Source organism: Pristiophorus japonicus, chromosome 1 (assembly GCF_044704955.1).
Source record: "Pristiophorus japonicus isolate sPriJap1 chromosome 1, sPriJap1.hap1, whole genome shotgun sequence".
NCBI classification, from domain to species: domain Eukaryota; kingdom Metazoa; phylum Chordata; class Chondrichthyes; family Pristiophoridae; genus Pristiophorus; species Pristiophorus japonicus.
In genome coordinates, this window is record NC_091977.1 from 484,691,938 (window position 1) to 484,702,317 (window position 10,380).

Sequence of the window (10,380 nt, forward strand, 5' to 3'; positions counted from 1 at the left end):
CGGTGAACACCTCACCAAAGCGCTGCAGGATATTTTTGTCATCGGAATCGGCCACAGTCACACTGCAAAAGGCCATCACCATAAGCCAGACATTCATGACCTCGACCTGCAGCTCTAGGTGAATGACTCATCCTCAGGACTCAAACCCGGCAAGTACTGTACACAAATTGGCATCTTTTAGAGGCTGGACTGTAGAACGTGAATCTCCTCAGGGGAGAGAGAACAGCCCCCCGAGTCCCTTAACTCAGAGTCCGCCGAAGGGGCTAATCGAGTAGCACCATGCTGGCGTTGCGGAGAGAATCACAGGGCTCACCAGTGCCATTTTAAGGACTGTGTGTGTAAAAGCACAAAGGGCCACCTCCAGCGAATGTGTAAAAGAAATATGATTCACGGTGTTGATGAAGAGTCTGCAGATGGCCATGAATCCAGTGCGGATTATGAAGCAATAGTCAGAGAGGCAGCTCAGCCCCAGAATGTTCCCCATTGAGGATGGAAGTCGAGATAAATGGCATTCCAGTCTTCATGGAAGTGGAGACGGGGCAAGCCAGTCAGTAATGAATCAAGAAGTCTTTGCGAGGCTATGGGACAATAAAGTTGAACGACCCAAATTGGTCCAGGTTCAGGCAAAGCTGCGCACCTACACCAATGAACTTAGTTACCAAGTTACCACTGTGGATTGTTGCAGGTGATGGACCAATGCTACTCGGAAGAAGGTGGATGAAAAAAATCCATTGGAGCTGGGAAGATTTCATCCCTCCAGCGATCGACGTCCCCCGTGCTCAGAGGCAAAGCAAGGCCCCACCTGAGGTTGGATCCGGCACCAGAGAGCAGACCAGTACAGCAAGACTGCTTGGAGATGATCCAGCTGAGACGACCCGAACGCACCTTCTAGGCTCCAGTTGCAGGACTCTGGAGGAAGAAAATCGGATCCAGAGGCGACTCCCCAGCTTTGGTGTCAGAACCCAGGGAGAAGAGGATCACAGCAGCCGACATCGTGGAGGGAAGAAAGATGGTGCCCAAACCACGAGGTGAAGCGCTGAAGAAAAAGATGGCGGCGGCCAGACCACAGGGTGCAGCGCAGAGGGAGCCATGGTACCAAGCGAAGAAGAGGATTGGGGTAAAGATAGCAAGGCCCTCTAAAAGGAGGCCTGCAACCCACCACACTTAAAGGGACAGGTCCACATTCTCAATCAATGTAATAGCAACTGAGAGTTAAATGTAAAGCTTGTAATTGATGATCAGAGTTTTATACACATAATAAGCAAAGAAAAGTCATGCGATTGTGATCGGAGCTACAGTTTATCTACAATGAGTAATGAAATGTTGTGTGATGTAGAATTTCAACTGTATTCTGATTATGTAGCGGACACACACACATCGGGAGCACACAGGTCCAGCGGGCTTCCCAACGCTGTAGCCTGCGTCCCTGGGACCAGAGTGATGCACCACGAAGTGTGGCCACAAGCAGTCAATATAGACAAGCTGCAGAGCAGTGATATCGATACCCTGCCCCTGATTGGCTCCACCTCTCAGGCACCCGATGGCACTAACTGCCACGAGCCTGAAAGAGCAAATGGCGCTAAGACGCAGCCCCCAGACACTATCGCCACAAAGGCTACAACCGGGAACGAAGTGTCACCTGCAATAGTCCTCCCAAATGGGACCGGGACTGTTATATATGTAAACCTTAAATATATTGTGTAGCCAACAGAGGGCTCATCCCCTGGGATCCCACAATCCCTTGGGAGCACCTGTACTTAAGGAGGCCTCACAGGCTGGAGAGGCACTCTGGAGACCTGCAATAAAAGACTACGGTCAAACTTTACTTTGAGCTCACAGTATCTAGTCAGACTCTTTATTCATACATAACAACTGGCGACGAGATAAAGATGATGAACCCAACGACGCAAAGAACAGTGGGCATCCTGGAGAAATTTTCAGAGGGAGATAATTGGGAAACCTTCATGGAGCGACTCAACCAATACTTCGTGGCCAATGAGCTGGAAGGAGAAGCGAACGCTGCCAAACGAAGGGCGATTCTCCTCACCGTTTGCGGGGTACCAACGTATGGCCTCATGAAAAATCTGCTTGCTCCAGCGAAACCCACAGAGGAATTGTACGAGGATTTGTGTATACTGGTCCGGGAGCATCTGAACCAGAAGGAAAGCGTTCTGATGGCGAGATACCGGTTCTACACCTACAAAAGATCTGAAGGCCAGGAAGTGGCGAGCTATGTCGCCAAGCTGAGACGCCTTCCAGGACATTGCGAATTTGAAGGACATTTGGAGCACATCCTCAGGGACTTCTTCGTACTTGGCATTGGCCATGAAGTGATACTTCACAAACTTTTGACTGTAGAGACCCCAACCTTGAGTAAAGCCATAGCGATAGCCCAGGCGTTCATTGCCACCAGTGACAATACCAAGCAAATCTCTCAGCACACGAGTGCTGCTACAAGTACTGTGAACAAAGTGATGATGTTTTCAAATCACAACGTACAGGGCAAGCCCCACATGCCTGCAACTGCACGTCTGCAGATGTCTCAGAGTCCACCATCAAGGTTGAAGAATGCAAGGCCATTAACACCTTGTTGACGCTGCGGGGGTGATCATCATTTCCATTCATGCTGCTTCAAAGGTTTCGTTTGCAAGGGCTGTGGAACAATGGGACACCTCCAACGTATGTGCAGGCACTCTGCAAACCCTGCTAATCCTGCAAACCACTATGTTGCAGATCCACGGCGGATCACAACGAACCAGAGCCTCAGACCGAGGAGGCAGAGGTATATGGGGTGCACACATTTACCACAAAGAGTCCCCTAATAATGCTGAAGGTTGAATTAAATGGACTCCCGGTTTCAATGGAGCTGGACACGGGCGCGAGCCAGTCCATTTACCGAAAGACTTTTGGTAAATTGTGGTGCAGCAAGGCCTCAAGGCCAGTCCTGACTCCCATTCGCACTAAACTGAGAACTTACACAAAGGAACTGATTCCCGTAATCGGCAGTGCTACTGTTAAGGTCTCCTACGATGGAACAGTGCACAAGCTACCACTCTGGGCGGTACCGGGCGATGGTCCCACGCTGCTCGGCAGGAGCTGGCTGGGAAAGATACGCTGGAACTGGGACGACATCCAAGCACTCTCGTCCATTGACGAAACTTCGTGTGCCCAGGTCTTAAACAAATTACCCTCGCTGTTCAAACCAGGCATCGGGAAGTTCCAAGGAGCAAAAGTGCAGATCCACCTAATTCTGGGGGCACGACCCATCCATCACAAGGAGAGAGCAGTAACGAGAAGGCATCATTTCGTCGATCAAATTTAACGAGTGGGCCAGTCCGATTGTTCCAGTCCTCAAGGGAGATGGCACCATCAGAATCTATGGTGATTACAAAGTAACTATCAATCGTTTCTATGGTGTTCCTAACACAGATGAGATTGCACACAGGGAGGTTAAACTAACAGTGACCTCAGTCTTTATTAAGACACTCCAGAGTGCATAACAGGCCTTAGGGGCCAGCTTATATACAGTGCTCCCAAGGGATGCTGGGATCCCTTGGGACTTCAGGGGATGCGCTCCCTGGTGAAGGAACATGGGAGTGCATGCTTTACAGATACACAACATCACTCCCCCCCGCCAAAGTAAAAGTGAAAACTATTCACAAGGTGAGGCGGTCGGGAGCCTTTCTTTCCCTGGTTGACCGCCTCAGTACAAATGTCTGTTCTGGTGTGTTGGCTGTGCCCTCGCTGGGCTGGCATGTTGTTGGCCCTGCAGGGCTGCTGGGTGAGCCTGGCCTTGCTGGGCTGTTGGGCGTGATGGGTTTGATTTCCTGGTCCGGCGTGGTGTCGTTGATCCTTTGGGTGCATGTTGTGGGCTCGAAAAAGGTAGTGTCTGCTGTGGGTTATTCAGAGCAGTCTGTGAACCGCAGCCTAGTTTGGTCCAGGTGTTTTCTGCAAATTTGTCCATTGTCTAGTTTGACGACAAACACCCTACTCCCTTCTTTAGCTATCACCGTGCCCACGATCCACTTGGGACCATGTCCATAGTTTAGCACATACACAGTATCACTCAGATCAATTTCCCGTGACACAGTGGCGCGACCATCGTTTACATTTTGTTGCTGCCACCTGCTCTCTACCTGATCATGCAGGTTGGGGTGAAACAGCGAGAGTCTGGTTTTAAGTGTTCTTTTCATGAGTAGTTCAGCCGGAGGCAACCCTGTGGGCGAGTCGGGTCTCGTGCGGTAGCTGAGCAGTATTCGGGACAGGCGGGTTTGGAGTGAGCCTTCTGTGACTCGTTTAAGGCTCTGTTTGATGGTTTGTACTGCCCGCTCTGCCTGCCCATTGGAGGCTGGTTTAAACAGGGCCGAAGTGACATGTTTGATCCCATTGTGGGTCATGAATTCTTTAAATTCGGCACTGGTGAAACATGGCCCGATGTCACTGACCAGTATGTCAGGCAGGCCATGGGTGGCAAACATGGCCCTCAGGCTTTCAATGGTCCCAACATTATTTCACATTCAATCCATTTTAAAAAAGCACCCACCACCACCAGGAACATTTTACCGAGAAACGGGCCCGCATAGCCGACATGGATCCTCAACCATGGTCTGGAGGTCCAGGACCACAAACTTAGTGGTGCCTCTCTGGGCACGTTGCTCAACTGAGCACACACGTGGCATTGCCATACACAGGACTCTAAGTCAGAGTCGATACCGGGCCACCACACATGGGATCTGGCTATCGCTTTCATCATTATTATACCCGGGTGTGTACTGTGGAGATCCGAGATGAACGTCTCCCTGCCCTTTTTGGGTAGTACTACACGGTTACCCCACAACAGGCAGTCTGCCTGAATGGACAGCTCGTCCTTTCGCCGCTGGAATGGCTTGATTAGTTCTTGCATTTCAACGCGGATGCTGGCCCAGTTCCCATGCAGTTCACAGTTTTTTTTACTAGGGACAGCAGAGGATCTTGGCTGGTCCAAGTCCTAATCTGGCAGGCCGTGACGGGTGATTTATCATTTTCAAATGCTTCCATGACCATCAACAAGTCTGCGGGCTGCGCCACCATCAACAAGTTTGCAGGCTGTGCCATTTCCACCCCCGTGGTGGGCAATGGTAGCCGACTGAGAACATCCGCACAGTTCTCGGTGCCTGGCCTGTGGCGGATGGTATAGTTATAAGCTGATAGTGCGAGTGCCCACCTTTGTATGCGGGCTGAGGCATTAGTATTTATCCCCTTGTTTTCAGCGAACAGAGATTTGAGGGGCTTATGATCGGTTTCCAGCTCAAATTTGAGGCCAAACAGGTACTGATGCATTTTCTTTACCCCGAACACACACGCGAATGCCTCTTTCTCAATCATGCTGTAGGCCCTTTCGGCCTTAGACAAGCTCCTGGAAGCATAGGCGACAGGTTGCAACTTCCCTGCAACGTTAGCTTGTTGTAATACACGCCCGACTCCGTACGACGACGCATCACATGCTAGCACGAGTCTTTTACACGGATTATACAATACAAGCAGCTTGTTGGAGCATAAAATGTTTCTGGCTTTCTCAAAAGCAATTACTTGTTTTTTTCCCCATACCCAGTTCTCACCTTTACACAATAACATATGTAGGGGCTCTAAGAGGCCCGGTAGGAAGTTACCAAAATAGTTGTGGAGTCCCAGGAACGACCGCAGCTCAGTGACATTCTGTGGCCTGGGCGCGTTCCTGATAGATGCCAAGACAGAGGCTGTGGGCCGAATGCCGTCCGCCGCGATCTTTCTCCCCTAAAACTCCACTTCTGTTGCCATGAAGATGCATTTCGACCTCTTCAGCCACAGCCCTACGCGATCCAGTCGCTGGAGGACCTCCTCCAGGTTTTGTAGGTGCTTGACGGTGTCCCGACCCGTGACCAATATGTCGTCCTGAAAAACCACCGTGTCTGGTACCGACTTGAGTAGGCTCTCCATGTTTCTCTGGAAGATCGCTGCAGCCGACCGAATTCCAAACGTGCATCTGTTGTAGATGAACAGTCCCTTGTACGTGTTCATGCAGGTGAGGCCCTTCGAAGACTCCTCCAGCTCCTGCGTCATGTAGGCCGAAGTCAGGTCGAGCTTGGTGAAAGTCTTGCCTCCTGCCACGTAGCAAATAGGTCGTCTGCCTTAGGTAGCGGGTATTGGTCCTGTAGCGAGAAACGATTAATAGTTACTTTATAATCGCCGCAAATCCTGACCGTGCCATCACTTTTGAGTACTGGAACAATCGGGCTGGCCCACACGCTGAATTCCACTAGGGAGATGATGCCCTCGCATTGCAGCCTGTCCAGCTCGATTTCCACTCTCTCCCTCATCATGTGAGGTACCGCTCGCGCCTTGTGTTGAATGGGTCATGCCTCTGGGACCAAGTTGATCCGCACCTTCGCCCCAGAAAAGTTTCCAATGCCTGGCTCAAAAAGGGAAGGAAATTTTTTGAGAACTTGGGTGCATGAGGCCTCATCGACATGTGATAGTGCTCGGATGTCATCCCAGTTCCAGCAGATTTTGCCCAGCCAGCTCCTTCCAAGCAGTGTAGGGCCATCGCCTGGAACAATCCAGAATGGCAGTTCGTGCACCGTGCCCTCGTAGGTGACCTTGACCATGGCGCTGCCCAGGACAGTGATAAGCTGTACGTTCTCAGTTTCGTGTGGATGGGGCTCAGGGCTGGTCTGAGTGCCTTGTTGCACCACACAGCCTCTCAAACATCTTTTTACTCATGATAGATTGGCTAGCGCCAGTGTCCAGTTCCATGGCTACAGGTAAGCCATTCAATTTTACGTTTAGCATTATAGGTGGACATTTCGTCAAAAATGTGCGCACCCAGTGTACTTCAGCATCTGCCTCCTCTCTCTCAGGCTCAAAATTGCTTTGATCCACCATGGACCGATCTTCCTCTGCCACGTGGTGGTTAACAGGTTTTGCAGAGCTTGCAGCTCGTCTGCAAGCTTGTGGAGGTGCCCCATTGTTCCACAGCTCTTGCAAACATACCCTTTGAAGTGGCATGAATAGGCTGAATAGAAGCCTCCACAACGCCAAGGTGTGAATTGCCTTGCATTCATCCTTTGTTGCGGACTCTGAGTCATCTGGGTCACCTGAGGCCTGCTGGTAGTTGCAGACTCGTGGGTTCTGCCCTGTACATTTCTGCTCGCAAACGCAGTTCCAGTTCATTTATGAACATTGTGTGCTGAGAGATTTATTTGGTGTTATCACTGGTGGAGATAAATGCCTGTGCTATCGCAATGGCCTTGCTGAGGGTCGGTGTCTATACAGTCAAAAGTTTTCGTAGGATGGACAATGCCCAGTAAAAAAAAGTCTGAGCATTTGGTCCAGGTAGCCATCAAACTCACATTGTCCTGCAAGTCGCCTTAGCTTGGCGACGTAGCTCACCACTTCCTGATCGCTGGTACGTGTAGAACTGATACCTTGCCTTCAGCACGCTCTCCCTCGGGTTAAGATGCTCCCGAACCAGTGTACACAGCTCCTCATACGACTTATCTGTGGGTTTCACCGGCGCCAGAAGATTCTTCATGAGGCTGTAGGTCAGTGCCCCGCAGACCGTGAGGAGGACCGCTCTCCTTCTCCATCCAGCTCGTTGGCTACAAAGTACTGGTCTAGCCGTTCGACATCGGCTTCCCAGTCCTCATCCTCCAAGAACTTCTCCAGGATGCTCACAGTTTGCTGCATCTTTGCGTTGGATTCGTCGCCAGTTATTGGGTTTCTAACACAGATAAGACTGCACACAGGGAGGTTAAAGTAACAGTGACCTCAGTCTTTATTAAGACACTCCAGAGTGAGGAACAGGCCTTAGGGGCCGGCTTATATACAGTGCTCCCAAGGGATGCTGGGATCCCTTGGGACTTCAGGGGTTGTGCTCCCTGGTGGCAGAACATGGGAGTGCATGCTTTACAGATACACAACAGTTTCTCCCTGCAGGATCAACACCCACTATCAAAGGCAGATGACCTTTTTGCGATGCTGGTGGGAGGAAAGACGTTCACGAAGCTTGACTTGACCTCGGTCCACATGATGCAGGAACTGGAGGAATCATCGAAGGGCCTCACCTGCATCAACACGCACCAAGGTCTCTTCATTTACAACAGATGCCCGTTTGTGATTCGATCAGCTGCGGCGATATTCCAGAGAAACATTGAAAGTTTACTGAAGTCGGTCCCTTGCACGATGGTCTTCCAGGACCACATCTTGGTTGCAGGTAGGGACACAGTCGAGCATCTGCAGAACCTGGAGGATGTTCTTAGTCGACTCAGCCACGTGAGACTCAGGTTAAAATGCTCGAAGTGCGTTTTCCTGGTGCCTGAAGTGGAGTTCCTGAGAAGAATCGCAGCGGATGGAATCAGACCCACCGATTCGAAGACGGAGTCAATTGAGAACGCACCGAGGCCGCTGAACGTAATGGAGCTGTGGTTGTTTCTAGGACTCCTGATGTACTTTGGTAACTTCTTACCGGGTTTCAGCACACTGCTAGAATCACTATACGCCTTACTGCGTAAAGGAGACAAATGGGTATGGGGTAAAAGCCAAGAAAATACCTTTGTATAAGCTAGAAAATTGTTATGCTCAAACAAATTGCTTTAGTTGTATGATCCATGTAAGCGTTTGGTACCAGCATGTGATGCGTCGTCGTACGGCATCGGGTGTGTATTGCAACAAGCTAATGAATCTGGGAAATTGCAACCGGTTGTTTATGCACCCAGACGTCTGACTAAGGCTGAGAGGGCCGACAGCATGATTGAAAAAGAAGCGTTAGCGTGTGTTTGTGGGGTAAAGAAAATGCATCAATATCTGCTTGGGCTCAAATTTGAATTGGAAACTAACCATAAGCCACTGATATCCCTCTTTTCCAAAAGTAAGAGGATAAATACAAATGCATCGGCCCGCATCCAGAGATGGGCACTCATGTTTTTTTGTTTTTTTTTAAATTCGTAGCCAATCGTTCCAATTCTTTGTCAAATCACAAACGCCAGAGGTCACCTTGCACATGCCAAGGATCACTCTGCGCCAATGCTCTTAGCCAAAAGGCCTAGAGCCACTGCACCGTTCCTGGAAGTACTGCAATACCAGGTTCGTGCCTTGGAGGTGGATGGGTCAGGTCCCCTACACACCTCCGTGGAGGTGGATGGGTCAACCCTCCCCACCCACCTCCTGTTTCCAAAAATACAAGCATATACCTTCCTGACCAGGGAGGAACCACCCTGGGGTCATGGTGGCTGGTCAGAAACGGTACTACACTTGATCTTAGCCAAAAGGCCGAGATGTTTTTTTTTTTATAAATTCGTAGCCAATCGTTTCCAATTCTTTGTCAAGTCACAAACGCCAGAGGTCACCCTGCACCAGTCAAGGATCACTCTGCGCCAATGCTCTTAGCCAAAAGGCCTAGAGCCACTGCACCGTTCCTGGAAGTACTGCAATACCAGGTTCGTGCCATGGAGGTGGATGGGTCAGGTCCCCCACACACCTCCGTGGAGGTGGATGGGTCACCAATCCCACCCACCTCCTGTTTACAAAAATGTAAGCATATACCTTCCTGACCAGGGAGAAACCACCCGGAAGTCATGGTGGCTGGTCAGGTTAGTTATGCAGATCTTAGCCAAAAGGCCGAGAAGCGATCCGCATACAACTATGCCATCCGTCACAGGCCAGGCACAGAAAACTGTGCCGATGCTCTCAGTAGGCTGCCATTGCCCACCATGTGGGTGGAAATGGCACAGCCCGCAGATTTAATCATGGTAATGGAACCATTCGAGAGTGAGCAATCATCCATCACAGCCCGACAGTTTAGAACCTGGACGAGCCAGGACACGTTACTGTCCCGAGTAAAAAATTATGTGCTTCACGGGAGCTGGTCCAGTGTCCCATTGGAAATGCAGGAAGAGATAAAGCCGTACCAGCAACGCAAAATGAAATGTCTATACAGGCAAACTGTCTTCTCTGAGGTAATCGTGTAGTGATCCCCAAGAAGGGCAGGGACACTTTCATCAGTGATCTCCACAGTACACGCCCAGGCATTGTAATGATGAAAGCAATAGCCAGATCCCTCGTGTGGTAGCCCGGTATCGCTGCGGACTTAGAGTCCTGCGTGCACAAATGTAACACATGCTTGCAGTTGAGCAATGTACCCAGGGAGTTTATGGTCTTGGACCCTGGACCACGGTTTGGAGGGCCATGTCGACTATGCAGGCCCATTTTTGGGTAAAATGTTCCTAGTGTTTGTAGATGCGTAGTCCAAATGGATTGAATGTGAAATAATGTCGACAAGCATGTCCGCTGCCACCACTGAAAGCCTGCGGGCCATGTTTGCCATGCATGGCCTGCCTGATGTCCTTGTGAGCAACAACGGGCCAT

General features: G+C 50.4%; 2 pseudogenes; both read right to left on the bottom strand.

Moving 5' to 3' along the window:
- Positions 1-9,062: 9,062 nt before the first annotated feature.
- On the bottom strand, positions 9,063-9,297 carry LOC139278867 (U2 spliceosomal RNA; annotated as a pseudogene).
- Positions 9,298-9,415: 118 nt separating this feature from the next.
- On the bottom strand, positions 9,416-9,645 carry LOC139279699 (U2 spliceosomal RNA; annotated as a pseudogene).
- Between the last annotated feature and the right edge of the window lie 735 nt (positions 9,646-10,380).